Source organism: Erithacus rubecula, assembly GCF_903797595.1.
Source record: "Erithacus rubecula genome assembly, chromosome: Z".
In the NCBI taxonomy this organism is placed as follows: Eukaryota; Metazoa; Chordata; class Aves; order Passeriformes; family Muscicapidae; genus Erithacus; species Erithacus rubecula.
Window position 1 is genome coordinate 12,802,781 of NC_136661.1, and position 12,204 is coordinate 12,814,984.

At 35.5% G+C, this 12,204-nt stretch overlaps 1 protein-coding gene across 1 annotated transcript in view; it reads right to left on the reverse strand.

Moving 5' to 3' along the window:
• Positions 1 to 4,079, reverse strand: part of TRAPPC13 (trafficking protein particle complex subunit 13) — a 91,558-nt gene extending 87,479 nt beyond the window's left edge. The window contains exon 1 of the mRNA XM_079330508.1: positions 4,075 to 4,079. The gene's annotated coding sequence lies outside the window, so the exon portion shown is untranslated. The remainder of the gene's footprint in view (positions 1 to 4,074) is intronic.
• Positions 4,080 to 12,204: the final 8,125 nt, after the last annotated feature.

Below are 12,204 nucleotides of genomic sequence, written 5' to 3' on the forward strand. Positions count from 1 at the left end.
CCTGTTGTGGTTTAACCTCTCTTATTCACCTATGAGCTCTATAGTCTGATTAATCTATGCACATTACAGTATTTTTAATTAAGAATTCAAATTACTCATTCTTTGGCTTAGATTTATAGTATTGTCTCTATTTCTTCATTTGTGTTTAAGTGCTTTGTATTCTGCTATCCTTTCACCTTATTATCAGTATGCTAAAATGCTTCATTGATACTGGATTACTGCTTCTTTTATGACATTGATAAGCAGAGGAAAAAATGTTAAACACTCAGTAGCTCTTGTGTTTAAAAAGAAGAAAAATACCAACCCATACCACTTGTCTCCCAAAACCAAGCCCAAAACACTGAGGAGGTAGGATAGTCTATAAACAAGTGCTCTAAAGAAGTTGCAGTATTCATTATTTTTTGTACCGAAATCAAACCTCATCCATGTAAAATACCAGAACAGATTTAAGTGAAAGTACCTTGCATAAAGCTTTGCATTAGAAACTTACTGCCATGAAATATGTTGTAAGATTACATATGAACTTGCCAAAAAAAAGCTTATAAAATTCTGATTTGTGAGTGTTTAGGAAAGAAAATTGGTAGTCAGCAGGTTCAGAAATCTCTGTCCTACTAATTGTTGGACACTGAGGAGATACACATGGATATACCCAGAGATCCTCCTGCAGCTCCACAGTATCTTCTGCATTCTCTGAAGCCTTTCTGCTTAGGCCCTGGATATGTTCAGAACTGAAAGGTTCAGTGTAGAGCTTTTTCCTCAGAGTTGATTGAATCAGTGCAGCAGAAGAAAAGCTGTAGAAAAAGATAATCCATTTTCTCTCATGGCCTATAATGCATTGCTTGTTTTTAAGAGAAGCTGGTTTGGACTGAAACAGAGTTAGCCAAAAGCTGTAGCTCCTAGAAAAATCTTGACAAGTAAATTGAAGCAAATCAAGGCAGTGATGAAGAACAGATCTTCCTTATGGAAAAAGCTGGGAGTAAGCTCTTTCATCAGTACGTTCAACAATCAAGAAGGTTGGGGAGTATGTCAAAAGAGTAGGGTAATTTCTCCATCTTTTCTCTGTGCGTCTAACTAACAATTGCTGGTTTGGAATTAACACCTCTATTAAATGCTAATATTGGGACTCTGTACATTCTATTAAATAATGATTTGTTTAGCTTACTGAAAATTTTTAACTCTACAAAGATAATATTAAAATAAAAGCCAGGATGTTAAATGAACATTGAGAGCTACCAAGCCTGAGTAAGGTGACAAACTGCTCTGTGAGCTGGCAGTGTGTCCTTGTGGCCAAGAAGGCCAATGGTATCCCAGGCACAATAGGAAGAGCAGTGCCAGCAGGTTGAAGAAGGTCATCCTGCCGGTCTGCCTGTGCTTCTTTCCCTTTAGTTGACCAACAGTTCCCTACACAGCCTTGCCTGTCTAGAGATAATCAGGTAAACATAAACCTGTGTGTTATAACCCATGCAGGTCAAGACAGATATCATGATAACAACCTGCAAAAGGACAGATGTCTTTGATTTCAGTCATTACTTAGTAAGGAAGTATTGTACTTGGCTGGGTTTATTTGATCATGCCTGTATCTGTGGAATATTGGCACTGCTTAAAACCTCTCACAGCTCTGCCTCTACACTAGAGAAGCAAGCAGCTTCTTCATCTAACACATACCATAATCTCCCAATATGGAGTTAGTGGTTTTAGTATGTTCAAGAGTAAGATGTTAGTCACAACTGTGTCACCAGCCAGGGCATAATTCACAGATGAGCAGTCACCTGCTGAAATCAGAGGCCAAACCTTGGGAACTGGTGCTTTTTGCTGTGACTGTTTAAGTAGAAAATCTCAAAATCTCACCTCAAGGGAGCATTACTTGCCATTCAGATTTGGTGTGATCATGACATCAGGCTGGCATTTACATGAAGAGGAAAATCATACTATATATATATATATATACACATACATACAGTAGGAATGTCCATGCTGTGCAGAGCCCTTTATTCTTCTTGCTTTTTGCAGTACATCAGTACAACAAACTTCTTATTTTCCTATTGAGAGGAGATTGATCTAGCAACAGGAAGACCTTGCACGTAGTTTTATGAGGTTACAAGGAAGAGCAGACCATGCCTGCCTTCACAAACTCAACTCTGCAAAGAACTGTTGGGACAAACTTACTATATCACTATTTCCTAGTGATATAACTAAATTGTTCTGCAGATTTTCAACTTTTGATAGTGGCATTAAATACAGCTGCTATATTTATCTGCATTTTGCTGCATTGAAAATAAATCTGATTTTGAGAGTTTGGCATAATATACATGAGATTTGTTTGAGGTTTTGAGAGAGTGCAGGTGATGCTAATGAAGACTGCTGTAGATTGTTACAGGCATATGGCATATAGCGTATCTTTGGAAAAATAGATCTATCATGAATTCTTGAATGTTCGTTAGTATTTTAGTCAAATGACACTATATTTTCTGTATCTTAGATGGTATTTGAAGCTCTTTTTTAAAAAGAAAAGTCCAATAAAACATGTGGTAGCAGTCTTGTACCTGTTTAAGTAATTTTTCATAGTTATATATTCACAAAAGACAGCCAGTTCAAAGAAAGTTATTTGTTTCAGTGTTTTGGTTTGGTTTACTGGATTTACTGTGGGGTGGTTTTTTTGTGAGTTTTTTTTTTTGTTTGTTTGTTTGGGTTTTTGGTGGGGCCAGGGGAAGACTTGAGTTGTTTTTTGTTCATTACTTTTGAGGGGCTTTAAGGTATTTTAAAGTTTTGTTTTGGTGTGCAGTTTTTGGGGAGAGTTGTGGGAGGTTTTTTTGTCTGTGTTTTAGTTTTGGTTTTGTTTTACTTGCTGCTTTGGGGCTGTTAGGTTTTTGTTAGGGTTTTTTTTGTTTTTTGGGCAGATTGTTTGTTGGTTTTTTGGTGGGGATTCTTTTCTTCTTGTTGGATTTTTACTTTATTTGCTTATTTCTTTATTTTGCTTCAAACTGTTTTAGCACAAAATAATTTGATCACAGTACTTCTACTTGCTATTTCACTTACTTCAACTTCTACATGCTTTCCAAGCATGACATTCTAGTGATTAAGACAATGAGACTCTTTATTTTGTGCATATTCTCAGGTAATACACCATGTTTTAGTAGATTGTTTCCAGGTTAAACAATGAGCATTCCAAGGTACCTCAGCAGTGCCGAACTACTCATAATTATAATCAGTCAAGGTTACAAGAAGTTCTTTGTTCTGCAAACGTTTCAAATTCTGTACTTCAGAAAATTTATTGTGTCAAATGAAACATAATATTGCCTTCTCTATTTGGCAACAGATGCTGCTTGCAGGTGCTTGCAAATGAGCTTTTGATTATAGCTAGCCAAGACAAATGTAATTTTGGGGGTATTCCTATTCTAGTTTTAATTTAAGTTGTATTAAATGAGTTGCTGGAAATAGTTTCAGGCAGAAGAACTTAAAATACAAACAAAACTAGGTTAGTGTTGCAGTTTACTTGATAAATAACTTCTCCATTCATTTCTTTGACAATTTTTTGTCAAGGAAACTTTGCTCAAGTTTCCTTAAGATTGTAAAGTGACTATTTTATTTCCTTTAATAGAAAACTGGGCAATTTTGATTGGTGATGAGGCAAGCAATTATTCTTGGTTACATGATCTAGACACATTTTTACTGGAACACTACCTTATCCACAGAAACAAATTACAGTGCTCAAAGCAGGTATCTGTCAAAAAAGTTAATATTTGCTGCTTCTATTGCTTTTATTTAACAGACTGATTAATTTTATGGCTATTTGCATTGACTATAAAACTCTTACAGTTACTGATTTATATTAAATGTTGTGAAAATTATAATTTCTTTCTGTATTTGTGTCTATTTCACTCCTAAAAGGTTTTGGTTTGTCAAACTCATTCCAATGAAAGTTTCATTTTTGTTAGATTTGGGAACATGTTAATTATAGTCCTACAAAAAGGAATTGCAACACTAGAAAACAAGGTGATTATTTTCTTGTATTTAAAGGAAGAATCCAAATACAGAGGTAAATGTGAATAAAGCTGCTTAATAGAAAGGGAGCAAATGTGTGTTCCATAACAGAGAGGTGTAACTGTTCAGCTGAGCTGAATTTAAAGTTAGTTAGTCTTTTCAGAATAGTTCTCCTACCTTTCTTGCAAATTAAAAATTTGTCTAGACTTTATCAGGTAGTTGCCAGATGACTCTAAATGCAGGACAAGCCCTGATCACAAGCAGGAGCTTAGTTTTAATGCTCTTTGCTTATGAAGGCTAAGGCTGCACGGTCAATACATTCTTTGACTGAGTGCAAGCTTGACAAAAATTCTGTAACTGGATCAGAGTTCCTTGTATATGGCAGGATTCTGGCAACAATGCATGTAATCTATTATTTGGGAAGACAAAATATTGAAGAACTGGCAAAAGTATAAAAATAATACCATAATTGTGTATGTGAGGGTCCCAGCAGAATTCTGCTAAGAACAACACAAATTTGAATGTAAATTTCCCTTTATGGCTAGAACTGATACAGGCAGCAACAACAAAGCTGAATTTAAAAGACATTTTCAAGTCTCTGGACTGCTAATTTAAGAGATGATTAACTCAGAAAGCAAGCTCTCATGTATGGGTTACAGTTCAAGAACACTGAAGCTGAGAGTAACAACTGTGTCTTGACTGTTAGTCAGTGTCTGCTCTACATCAAGAAGAGTGTAGCTGCAGCAGCATTCAAATTTTATAATGTAACACAGATATTAATTTCATGAAATATTACATCATTACATCAACTGTAAGTTACTGCAAGAGAAGCAGCACTTCTCAGAAAGCCAAGGCACATAAACCAAAGTAAATTGGGGGAGGACAGACAGCCCCAGAATGATGTACAGTAGGAATAGTGCGTACAAGAAGAAATCTCCAATACTGTGCCAGGAATGTCCTAAACCAAATCAGCTAACTCCATGTAAAACTACCAGTTAGATGTATGCTTTCACCTTAAATCAAGAGAGAGTTATTTTATTCAGGCAAATTAATTCCTGCTGAAGTTCTTTTCCACTGGAGATAAGACTGTCCATGGAGCTATTGCAGGGATGAAACCATCCCACTGTAGTACTGCAGCATCAAAGAAGCATCATAACTGCTGAAGAAAGTTATCTTTGCAACATTTTAGCAAGGTTGTTTTCAAGTTTCTATTGAAAAATACAATCTGGATGGTAGTCAACATGCACGTAATTCCTCATGGGCACACAAACCCATTGCCAATTCTCAAAAGCAAGAGTGCCTGGGAAAAAAATAGACACTGAAATAATTGCACTCAAGCTGATGCGTTACCCTTTCAAACAACTGACTTGTGGTTGCAGTTCGGAACTCAAATGAAGAAGCAAAAATGAATAATATTAATATGAGGCTTTCCAGTAAACATGCATAAATATGGCAGGGATCAGGCCAATAGGAAAAAAAATTTCAGATATGTGTGTTTGTCAAATTATTAGCAAACTACACTGTTTGTAAAACAAAACTCATTTTAGTCAGACCAAAGAGAATATTTTTAATATATTAATGAGAATTATGTATTTGCCCACAAAAAGATTTTGTTTCAAAGATCTATGCCTGCTTTTTGCATGGCTAAGAAAGTCCTTTGATTTCCTGAAAACAGTAAAAGAGTCCAAAATTTCATTTTTAATGGAGGTTGTTTCAACTAAACTTAAGTAGTAAGTAATCATCACAGTGCTTTATTAATATTTATATGAGAGCTAAGTATTAAAGTAGATGTTTTTTGTTTATAGTTGCTATTCCTTTTGTAAAAATTGACAGTTAAAGGATAAGACAGGATGTGATCATTTTTAGAAAGTTGTTTCCTCCTTTTTGGCATGGCGATACATAATGAAGTACAAAGAGCATGCTACTGTTTTTATATATTACTCAATACTCAGAAGCACTTCCATATCTCTTAGCACACTAAAAATTGTTTTTTAAAAATTATGTTTCTTGCTATGATGTTAAAATCTCAGTCCGTGTATTACACATAGAGTAATTACAGAGTAAGAACTCATTTTTTGCAATATTAGAGAGTTATGCTTCTGCTTCTGTAACAATTGCATTTTAGTATTGATTTCTTCAACCAAAGTTGTTGACATTGATTCACCTGCTATCCAGTTTCCATCAGGCTTGCAACACGCGTGACTAGTTTGTAACATAATCTGAGATAAAGATACTAATCCTGCAACTAAATTTTCTCTATAGTATGGGTATCAGAAAACTCTTAAACATGTGGATTAAAGGAATGCCTGCTGCAACACACAGACAATGTTTCCTCGTTTTAGGGACAAGGATACAATGGTCTTCTGTAAGATGTTGGATGGATTTTCTGTAGTCCCAGAAATAGCTGAGAACCCTAAATAAAATTGTTTTCATTTCATAAAATGACTATTCAGACTACTTTCCTCATTTAAACATTTCTAGAAAATTTGCATTCAGTTCAGATTTGCTGGTTAAATATTCACACTGCTACAGACACCTGTAATTCATAAGGGAAATTGAAGCAGTGCAATCAGATGTGGAGTGGTGTAGGTTATAGCCAAAATTTTTGTTGATGGCATGTTAGGTTGGCTGTATCTGCCACTTTTTCTATTTCACTGAAACTTCCTTTTAGTACTATGAAGGAAAGAAAAGCAAAGAATCATTTTCAGTAAATTTATTTATGGCCAAGATCCCTTTCTTCATAGAAGCTGGCCAAATCATAGGAGTTTAGTGTTGAATCAGATAGAAAGCTTAGTATATAGAGGCAGGAGGAATTTAAATTTAGCAGCTGCTCTGTGCCAAGTATATAGTCATTTTTCTTCAGGGAATTGGTTGAGTCCAGAAGCATTGGCAATGGGTTAGGGGAAACCTATTTTGCTTCCAGCTGGCCAGTCTATGACTTTATAGCTCAGAGGTTTAAAGTATTATGCTGCCTGATGTGGGATGATTGCCTGATGGCCAAGTGTGAAGTTGAGAAATAAAAATTACCTATTCTGACAAAGTTGCAATATTTGTACAGAGATTCTGATCTTGTTTCCAGTATTATGAAAAAACAGGTATGTTTAGTAAAATAACAAGAATAAAGATGGATAAGAAGTATATCACACACACTCTTCCTGTATTTTAAAAAGGTAATTCCTTTTAATTGCTTTTATATTTTCCAGAAGGGATAAAAAGCCCTGTTCATTAATCATGCAAATTACTTTCCAACTATGCAGTTAATTAGTTCAAGTTAAATTCGACTGTGTTTAAAAAAATAATTTGGGTAATCTAGATCTCAAAGGCCTCTGTGCCTGTCATAAATTTCAATGCATAATCAGCAAGAGGAGAGCCCTTTCCCCATTCTCAGTTATAAGGACTTCTCAATTGTGAATACATGCTGCTTAAAAGTTTCACTACTATCAATCCATCTGAATGTTTCAGAAAAAGCCTGTCCAAAAAGAAAGATGAGAAAAGCTAGGTTTGAAGTTTAAAGACAGTACTTCAGTCATAAAACAGGATCAGGTTTAGTGCTTTTTTTTGTATAACAAAGCACTTTTTATAGAAAATAAAAGAATTAAAGAGTAGTCTTGCCTACCTTTCCAATACCAGCATAAGTATAGTCTGCATTTTTACTTATATATCATTTAATGAAACAAAACTATATTTAAATCTGTATAAGTAGACCTAATTAAAATAGTATAATTCTTTTAATATGAATTTATATTGAAGTCACTAAGCCTGCAAGATCTTGTCAGTTCATCTACAGCAAACTATTTTTTGTATGTGCAAAGTTCTTTAACAAGTTAAGAGGTAAGAACCACTGGATTGGATACACATATCACTTAGTAGGGCATGTATTTACCATTAATATTCTTAATATGTCTCAGAGCTCAGGAGAAGAATTCACTTTCTCCTGAACCAGGATCAGAGAGGGAGCCAGAATGAGAATAATCTTGATGTATCGTTGAACCCACTGCTAATGGCTGTTTATTGCCAGTGTTGGTGATCAGCATCACTGGCTCAACTGAAAATACTGTAAGATTTCATAAGTGTAATATTAAATACTTTTTTACAAGAAAACACAAACAAAATGGTATCCTTTTCTACAGCTTTTTCATATTGAGTCATACGAGATCGATTCCTGTCTTTCGTGTAAAAAATATAATGCAAAAATTGGAAAAGCTTCTGAGAGGCTCAGAGGCCTAAATGTTTGCAAGGGGCAGAACACACTTGGCTAGCAATACATGCATCCAGGCACATTTACTAGGACATATGTCATGTTTATAGCACAAGCACAATGAGGATTTTTTGATATAAAGATTCATAGTATCTAATTACACTTGATAAAGTGTGCATTTTATCATCCAGAGTCCTGTTCACAAAATAAAAATATTATTTTCTGCACATCATATTTCAGTCAATTCCCCCAATTCTTTAATTTCAAACAAACAAAAAAAACCCCACAAAACCCCAACAGAACCAAAACCAACCAAACAAACAAGAAAACCCCACCTGGTTATGTCCTTAGAGAGCTGCAATCAACAGATAATTTTTAATCTTCAAAACTACAGTTGTACTTTAGAAGAATTACACTAATGCAATTTACATCTCATCTTTGGTAAGAAACCATGCAGCTAGTAAGTAATTTTTGTTTGAAAATTATTTTTGTGATTTACTGTAGAGTACAGTGTGATGAATGTTGGGCTAATCTGCTTGTTCAAAGTTTTACACTGGGCAATACAAGCTTCTGAATTTCTTTTTTTTTCATGGAATCTCAGAGAAAATCTTTGCAGAGACAGTGCACCAAGTGAAATCCCTGGTATTCTTTCTTTTGTTTCATCCCCCAAAAGAAAGACCCCAGTAGAAAAGTATTCATTCATGTGCAAAGCCGAGATTCTGGGGCAGAGCAAGAGCAAAGGTTACCCCTGTACCCTCCCCCAGGCCTATTCAGAAAGAATCCAGATTCTCACCTCTGAAAGTCAGATAACTGTCTGGGGACAGAGAAAGAGAATGGCCCAGGGACAGCTTTTGGAGGATGAGAAATAGAAATACCCTGTGTCTAGACTTTAAATAGAAAGGACAGGCTATATCCCGCAGGTGATGCTTAAAAATAATACTTCAGAAGAAGTATGAGCCAATGCTAAGGGAATAAGCAGCCAAGCAGTGGAGAAAATGGCTGTAAAATTTATTTTTACAAAATATACTAAATTTTTGTAAATTTATCAAAAGATACGTTGGCCTTAAAATTTGTACTAGCTGTAGTGAAGATGAGTTCTTGCACAAATTTAAACTGAGTTATGTAGATCCTTGAATTATGAAAAAAATAATGCTTAATTACACCTCTCTTGCACTTGATCTGCTATGAAACATCAATGATATCTGATAAAGCACAAAACAACTTTCATTTCTGCACTATTCAAGCACTACCTGGCTTGGGAAATAGGCAAACCTTGAAGACCTGCTTATAAAGACAGCAGGAAGAAATTCATCTTAGATACACAGCTGCAGGTGGGATGTCTCTGTGTTTGTGCTCTTTGTGTGTTTACCTGAATTTTCTTATAAATACAATGTTAAGTTGGCTAAATAGCCAAAGTTTATACAGATCAGTATTTGAAGAGTTGTGTAAAGTGTATAGTTAGATCCATGCAGAGAATTTTCATTCAATAATTCATGCAATGTTCATGCAATAATTTATAGAGAAGTTTATTTATTGCCAGACAGCTTAATATGTGGGTGAAATTGTGCACGTGCAACTGTGAATGCAATGAACTAAAAATAAATGTCCAAAATTTTCACCAACCTTGTAAATTTCATTACTCCATTTACTTTGAGTACTTTTGTTCTGGCTTAGAAATCTCTTGGTATGGTATTAATTTAACAGTTTACAAAAATAATATGCAGAAGTTATTACCATCGATTGAGACTCAGGCATGGTGGGCATACAGAGAGGGGGTGGTGGTGGATTGTTTTGTTTTGTTTTGTTTTGTTTTTTGTTTTGTTTTGTGTAAAAGAAAAACTGAAGTTAGGAGAAGTTAATCTTCCAAGAACTCAGGAAGTTGATGCAAGAATCAGTGTGAATCCATTCCAGAGTTTGATGCAGTGATGACCACATGGAGGATGAGGCCTCTTTTGATCTGTGCTTATCTTGTAAGTATGTGTGTGTACAAACACATGCTCAAGCTGCTCTTCCTTGGCCCCCAAGCATTTGTGAATGGTCCCACACTATCATCTTCATACCTCTGAATGGTTTTACAGTTATTTCATGCTAGAATGCCAAACTGATAGCATAGGCTCTACAAGTCTCTTTAATCATAACATTAGGCATCTTGAAAGCTTTTGAGAAAAACTGAATCTTATCCTTTTGCAGTATAACTTGCATATTGATGTTAATAATCCCCTAATGGCTATAGCAGGAACAGAAGTATGCTAAATCCAGTTCATATTTCAATTCATGGATTGTGCCCAGAATATAAACCCATAGCCAAGAAAGGTAATCTTTTCACTCCTTAGATACACAATTTTGTTTGTGATTTTAATGTACAGCTGAGTTTTCAGTAAATGTGAAAAAGATACTTGTGATGCTGGAAAACTTACATTTTGACTTTTGATCTTTTATTTCAAGTCCTTTACTTTAGTTTTAACTTTAGACTGTAGCTGTATCCTTTTACCAAATATCAAACAAAATTATATGCAAGACTGAATGTATTTAAAAAATATTTAGAATAACAAGATATTCATAGCACTAATTACTATAAAGTTGTTAAAAAAATATCAAGCATCAGGGTATTTGCTCTTTCTCCCAAGCTTCATATAAATGTCAGGGGTCTTTGAGAGCTTCATTTGACAAATAGCTGTGGTCACTACAAGAGGACCAGTAACTGTTCTTTTCTGCAACTTCTTTTTGTGACTGTTCTCTCATGGGAGATCACTGGTCTCACAGCAGAGCTGCTAAATACAATATATGTATGCCTGAGCTGCCCCAGTGTGAAAGTCAGTGGATTCTTCTCTGTGTGTGAATGCCAGTGGACTGCAGTGGGAACTAGTGGGAAGTGGTAGGTGGTTTTAAGCTATTCCTCTTACATTTGTACTGAAAGAGCCAAGGATTGCTTTTGACATAAAACCAGCTGCCGGGTCATACCAAAAGATTTATCTGGCCCTGGAGGTTGACTCCAAGAGCACCTGCAAGGAGATAACTTGAGTTAACTGGGCCAAAAGTAGGACAAGAATATATGGCAGTTCTCTTTTCTACTCACCAGTCTGCAGTGTCTAATCATTTCCAGGTTAGACACAGAGATAAGGGTCAGAGCACTTACTACTGCACAGACCAGCTTTATGCAAAACCAGCTAATCATAAATAACTCTCAAAAGCAAAGTGCTGGACTTTTTGAAGAGGCTTTAATAAACTCCTTCAAACCAGAACAGTATTTTCCATAAACACAAGATGTTAGTGCTATGATAATCCTGAAAAAAGTGAACAATGACGTACTTGTGAGGCAAGAGGAAAGAAACATATTTACTAACCACATTTATGTAACATAGCATTCAAAATAAGTTTTTGCATTGTGGAGTGACACAGAAAAGCTACAAGGGGAGAAGTGTGTACTGGGACTCTTTTCAATTCTTCCTCAAACCATTGTCTTAGTAGAGTGTATGAAAGATATTTCCATTTATAAATGATTGCAAGACATTGTGATGGAAAGAATGCCAGAAAACCACCTTAATTAGACAAAGCTGTAATCTGCGTCCAAAGCAGTATGCACACTATGCTCCAGAATATTTAATAAATCTTTTCCACCTATACAGTCCAGGAATATGGAAAGTCCAGTTTTTTCCATTTGAAAGGAATCTGTGCTCATTGCATGACCCAGTTTTACAATCTCTGACATTGGTGTATGTGTCCACATTTTTATATAAAGCATGTCAAGAAGACCGGGGATCACCACATGGTGATCAGCAGATACTAAATGAGCAGTCTGTGATGCTCATCAGTGCTCTCCTTCAATTCAGAAACTTAACAAGTCACTCAGACACCTGAGACCATGATGCCTAATTCTGCACTAGGAATTTCATTCCTGGAGCTGAGTGCCAGACTGCAAAATGCTGCAGCTTTCTGCATGGTAATAGCCAGGTCTTCCTGTGAGTAAATTCCAGATTTTTTGTTCTAAAACTAAAATAACTGACTTCTTATGTATTTCCTAAGGT